Source organism: Monopterus albus, unplaced genomic scaffold (assembly GCF_001952655.1).
Source record: "Monopterus albus unplaced genomic scaffold, M_albus_1.0 scaffold14.1, whole genome shotgun sequence".
In the NCBI taxonomy this organism is placed as follows: domain Eukaryota; kingdom Metazoa; phylum Chordata; class Actinopteri; order Synbranchiformes; family Synbranchidae; genus Monopterus; species Monopterus albus.
In genome coordinates this window covers 1,640,142-1,646,141 of record NW_018127894.1, presented here as the reverse complement: position 1 = coordinate 1,646,141, position 6,000 = coordinate 1,640,142, and the positions used below count along the sequence as shown (strand labels likewise).

The 6,000-nt window shown below is 39.4% G+C and overlaps 1 protein-coding gene and 1 long non-coding RNA gene across 10 annotated transcripts in view; one reads left to right on the top strand and one right to left on the bottom strand.

Annotated features, from left to right (window-relative positions):
• Nucleotides 1-6,000, bottom strand: part of LOC109955367 (uncharacterized) — a 153,489-nt gene that overhangs the window by 124,004 nt on the left and 23,485 nt on the right. The window lies entirely within an intron of this gene.
• The window catches only part of LOC109955366 (netrin-G1), a 63,528-nt gene that overhangs the window by 44,423 nt on the left and 13,105 nt on the right, over nt 1-6,000 (top strand). The window lies entirely within an intron of this gene.

The window sequence follows — 6,000 nt, the reverse complement described above, 5'->3', positions numbered from 1 at the left end:
CAGGTAATACTGACATTCATCTAAAACTTTCAGCAAGTTCTAAGTTTCCCACGACAGCCTTGATTTCCCTGCATCTGTCAGAGCTATCACTGGTCAGGATATGTGAGCCTCTGTAAGTGTCTTGTCGAAGAAAGTTTCAGGAAACCCTCAGTATGTATTTATACAGCATGGAGGCACATTACAGCTTCTAGCCATGAGCAGCCTATATGAGGAGCAGGTGAGATATACCGTAGAGCTGAGGGAAACTGGTGCTTAGTCAGTCCTGTCATTCAGAGCGCTGGTCATGGGTTAAATCTCTAATGGAACAATGGGAACAATGGGGGGAAAAAAGGGGGGGCTTTTTGTTTTAAATACTCCATAGCCATTTTATAAAAGTTTTAAAAGGTAAAATTCACATTAACATTTGCAAGTTTTCAGGAGTGGTCTAAAGAGAGGATGCATTTTCATTTCAGAAACCATTTTGTTGGAGCTGCTATCTGTATCTTCACAGCAGCAGAGTCATGAACAGATTCATTTTACCTGCCCGCTCCTCATCAGTGCAGGGCCTCGCCCTGTGGAATTCTTGGCATTTAAACCCTGCTACAGGTGCCAACAATTAGGTCAGTCACATCACTGCCTCCACAAAAATAAAAAGAACTCAAGCTGGAGCCAGTGTGACACACCAGGCGCACACAGTGTCATTTGTTGGTCAGCATTAGCAGTTGTTCTTATATAATAAAAATATGAAAACAATAATAATATTTTCAGTTATTTAGACTGATTGTAACTCCCTCATTTCAGGTTGAAGTTGGGCAGAGCAGTCCTAGGAATTGATCCCAAACTCTGGTCCTAGTTATGCATGTTAGGAGCTGGTTGGTCCAGTCAGGTGCCATTAAACCATTGCAGAAGATGCCAAAATGAGACAATCCTATTGTTATTCACAACAATCATGTGCAAAAGGAGATGAAAACAGTGCATGTACAGTATGTTTATTTAATGGAGGAACATTGCCTCCTCAGTGGTCAAAACAGATCTGATGTTTTTGTCTTTCTTCAGTGACAAGGGACATTTAAATCACATGCTTCATGATTTTTTCTTAAATCTGTTTCCACTGGACTTGTCATATTATGTTCTATTGATACACCAACTTTTCTAGCTTAACCCAACTTTATGAATATTTAGACTCCTTTTGCATTCAGTGCGACAGACAACGAGGGAGTATGCACAAGTTAAGTGGACATCAGTCTTCATTAATTCCTCAATATTCAAACATTTATATTGCTTGACATTTAAGTTCACTGTAATTTATCGGCTGCTGATTTTGTCTGAGAGGTAATGCAACAAATGAAGCTTAGGCGAAAGTTCAATAAGAAAGATCACATGCTCACATTTCGCTTGTTCCTCTGTGGATTAATGCAGGCTACATATTCCTGATCTATTTGTCTCCGTCACTTCTGCTTCCCCTCACTGTCAAATCTCCCTCCACCTCCAGTTGTGGCGTCACCATAGTGATCTTTCTGCCTGCATTCCCCGAGCCAATCAATCACTGGCTGCTGTTCTTTAAATATTGTTGAAATCCACCCGGCTGACTTTCAGACATACAGTATGCTTAACAAAGAAAAATTTTTACAGCTGTGCTCTTTAGGAGGCAGGTATCTCCTACCACCAGGGGCCTCAAACAAAAATCTGGATTTCACTGGTGCTTCAAGAATTGTTCTTTGGCAGAAAGAGCCTGTGTTTGCTGACTGTTTCAAATTATTGATTCAAATTTTCTTTCGAATCTTAATCTTGAGGACTAATAACTACTAAGTGAAGTTTTTCTGGAGTTTGGTCAAGTATATCAACAAAAACATAAGTGAAAAAATTCCAGCCTCTTTTTAATAGCAAAAAAGTGGTACCACATACATTTTTCAGCTCACATACATTTTAGTTGAAAGATTTGATTACTTTAAATGGGGCCCAGCAGTAATTTACAGTCCTTTATCTTAAGTAAGATGTACATTTTGACGTTGTTTTTCTTGGAAACAACTGTAAGGTTCAACTTTAAAATGATCAAATGACAGCTTCCCACAAATGAGAGATTCTCTAACATGTCAGTTCAGGCTCTTCTACTTTGAGGTTCCTTTGTAACGAGTTCTGTGCACCTCTCTTGTCTTGAATCAGAGATGCTAGAAGCTGTCACAAGTAAGAAAAGCTGTGTTAGACATAGTGAGCCTGTCAACACAGCAACTAGGAGAAGCCAAGGTTAGACAGCAGCCAGAGGAGAAAACACAGGGCGCTGCTGGTGTCTACTCCAGAATATCAACATAACCTAGACCCAGATCTCACCTTGCTTCACTGTAAAGAGTTGTTCATTGTTACATTTGCAACCTGTATCACATTATTCACTGGGTGCAGCAAAATTCAGATACAGCAAAGTCTTTTTTCAGTGTGCAGATTAAATGAGGTCATTTATAATTAAGGAGGCCGTGACAACTCTCATATGTAGATGAAGAGCATCCATTAGAGGTTTTTCTTTTTTTTTTTTTTTTTTTTTTTTTTAGAATGGGATTAAAGCCTGCAAATAGTTAAATACTTTGGGTTTTATTTGCTCTGGCATGGAGGTATCTGTCTGTGAGATTCTTACCTTCACAGCAATACAAACAAGTTAAGAAGAATTTCATTTGTGGTGTTCACAGCATTGAAGAATTTCATTTATAAAGTTCAACAGCAATATATTTTTTCCGGAGGCAATGTCCTGGATTCTCTGGATAATTCACAGTCCTCACTGTGAACACTGTGAATGGTTTGCACTGAAAGTACTTTATTTCAGAGAAATTATTCAAGAGAAAATGATGACAACTTGTTTGGTGTATTAACTTGCATAATTGGGACAATTTTTCTGGACAGAGATGCTGCTGTTGGTGAAGACATACAGTATATGTAAAAACCTGAACAAATAAACCACAAACAATCTGTATGGTTAAATACAGCACCACTAAATGTATTACATTACATTCAGGCTCTCTAGTTGTTGCATTATTTAGTAAATGTGACTGCTATACGGTGACGACGCCCTCACTGGAGGAATCGTGGTGGATGGATGGGTCCTTAACCAAGTCCTTAACCCAAACCATGATAATTGAGTTGTTTTTGTATTTTGAATCTAAGCAGAGCTTTACCATAGCATTTTCACAACATAAAAGGGCAGTTAATTATTTTTCTGTGAATTTTAACATTTTATCTATAGCATATAGCCTGCTTCCACAGGGGAACCATGGGTCATATCAGAGGGTAGAGGCAATCAACCTACGTGGGTGTTTATGAGACTTTTTTTTGGAGAAAATTGGATTGTTGTAATTTGATCAATTGAGCCTTTAAGTAGAGTATAACAGTAGCTGCTACTAAACTCTTTCTGGCACACAAAACACATTCATACACCAATAAGAACAATCATTTCATTGTCTCTAAGAGCATTTGTATGCCTAGCTAAAGCAGTGCACTTAATGTGAAGGACAGAGAAGCCAGATGTCTCCTAACCGGAGGGTGGGGGGGTGGGGGGGGCTATTTGCTTGAATAATGGATATTACCAATTGCTATTGGGCTAAACACAGTATAAAAGGCCATTAAAACTTTATGAAATGTGTCTTTGTAACAGTGCTGTTCAAAGGCTGGACATACAGGGAATCACATTCCTCTTGTGACCCAAACTGGAGAGAGAAAAACCTCTCTGATTTCAATATGACAATGCCAACGGCAAAAGCATTACGTACGTCCCCAAGCTCCCCTGAGTCCACATCCTCTATGAACGTGCTACCCACAACGGTTGGGCCAGATGATCCAGATTTTGCTGGTTTTTAATTAAGTGGAAGGTCAAATCTCATCGCTCTTGACTTCAGGGAGCTGCTGCTGTCTGCATGGCAGAAGAGCTATACCCAGTCATTAATTTTATGGAGCAGGGACTTTAATTGATTAAAAAGTTAAGGACTATAGGGAATGCATGGTAAGAGGCACTAGCATTTTGTTGATGTGATACGGGTTGGCATCCAGTCGCATCTATTATGGTTGCAAATATTGTGAGAAAGGACTTACTCTAAGGAAAGATGGTGAGTTCACAGATTTATAGACATATAATTAGGGGTGTGACGAGATCTCGTTCCATGAGACCTCGCAATACTACAGCATGACAATATTTCTTGTCAAGGTAAAAGCTGTCTCATGATATCAGTACATATGTGACACATTCACATTAGTCCAGCGAAAACACAACACCCTGCTTTGTTTTAACGCATAGGGCTGTGTTGGTCGGGGGGTAAGCAGGGGAGAGTTGTAGGCATGATACCGCCATGTTGTGACAAGTGGCTTCATTTACATTTCCAGCCTGTGAGCTTCCTCTATGTTTTGGTTAGCCATGCTTCTAATATAGCCTATTCTACCTTAGCACCAATTCTACCAGCAGTGCGTCTGCACTGATAGATTAAAAACACCGTTTACCATCCAGTACTAATGACAATGCATGGTGTGTTGTTATGGTGCATTAATTGTGTCCCAAATTCAACAGTGAATATTCATGCTAACAAAGTAAACAAAAAAGTCTTCTTTCCATGGGCATCCTGATTGTCCCCCGTACATGAATAGTCAACACAGCGCCTTTGCCGGATGATGTCACCGTTGGGTGAGGTACAGTGAGGGTGACAATAGCATAGGCCACGCAGCTTTAGTTAGTTCACGCAGTTATAAGGTCTGAAGAGACTCATGTAAAATCATACAGGAGAGAAGCCAGTCAGTTGAGTTTGTGGCAAAACCTTCTACAGTGTCCGCATATTGTCGTCTTTTACTGCATATGATAATTCGTACTGAAAGTAGAACTGAAGTTGATTAGTTGAGACATTTCAAAATGCACGTTTTGCATTTTGTGACTTTCAACCAAATAAAAGACAAATTTTACAGTTACATATTTCCATACTGAAGATTTCTTAAAAATAAAATATTGTAAATAATAATAAATAAAAAGATATGTTAAAATATCATCTTGTCTCAATCTCATGTCTCGTCTTGTGAGCCAAGTATATCGTCACACCCCTATATATATTATGCAGCTTTGGAACTGCATAACATTCAGATTTTTGGCTTGAACTTAAGGTTTCTTAAGGTTTATGTGAATTATGTGTATCCATCTTTGCATCTATATATCCATCCCTTCATTTCAGAGTAGCTCTTTTAGACATTTAGTAATTGTGTGCATCATGCTCATAAATAGTAAAGAACAGTGGTTATAATAAAGTGCAATCTATAAGGGGTGTTACCCAGCACACACATTATTTTAGACCTTATTCACTGATTTTCTATTGCTGCTTATCAGTTATACAGAACAGGCTACAGTTTCCCTTGTTTCCCGCAGTTATCTATCATTAATGCGAGATGTCACAGTAAGGCCAGGAAGTCAATTAGAATGAATGTATTTCTGACTGTTGCTGTCATTTCTCTGTCTCATGTTCACTGGTTATCGTAGGCAACGGATACCCAGCTCTTCGGTCTCAAATGGAAGAAATCTTCCCTCGGAAGCACTTCGTAAAAACAAACATAGACATGATGTGAAACCATGAGCTGTCCAAACCCCTGGGGGGGTCTACTGTGTCAGATCCTCTCGATGGCTCCCCCCCAACTGTTTCTGTGTCAACCCCCAACCTCCCAAGAAGCTGAGGTCACTGGTTGTAACCTCTTACCCTCTTAGGAATAAAATCAAATTGGGAGACATATATTTGGAATACAACTGGAATATGAAACTGTAATGTGACAACAAACACAGCCTGTTCCTTCCTCTGATAGAGCTCTATACGGGAAGCAAACACACCTCTCACTGAAATCAAAAGGCTTATATTCTGAGAACTTGCAGTTTACTGTCTGCTCATTCAGGTTGTTTGGAGACTCAGACTTGTTGTTCAACTTGTTTTTTTTTCCCCACAAGCTTGGAAATAAAAGCACATTTGTTCCATGTGGTCAAAAGCGGGGTGGGTTTAGTTGAGTGTTGCAAGCCATCAG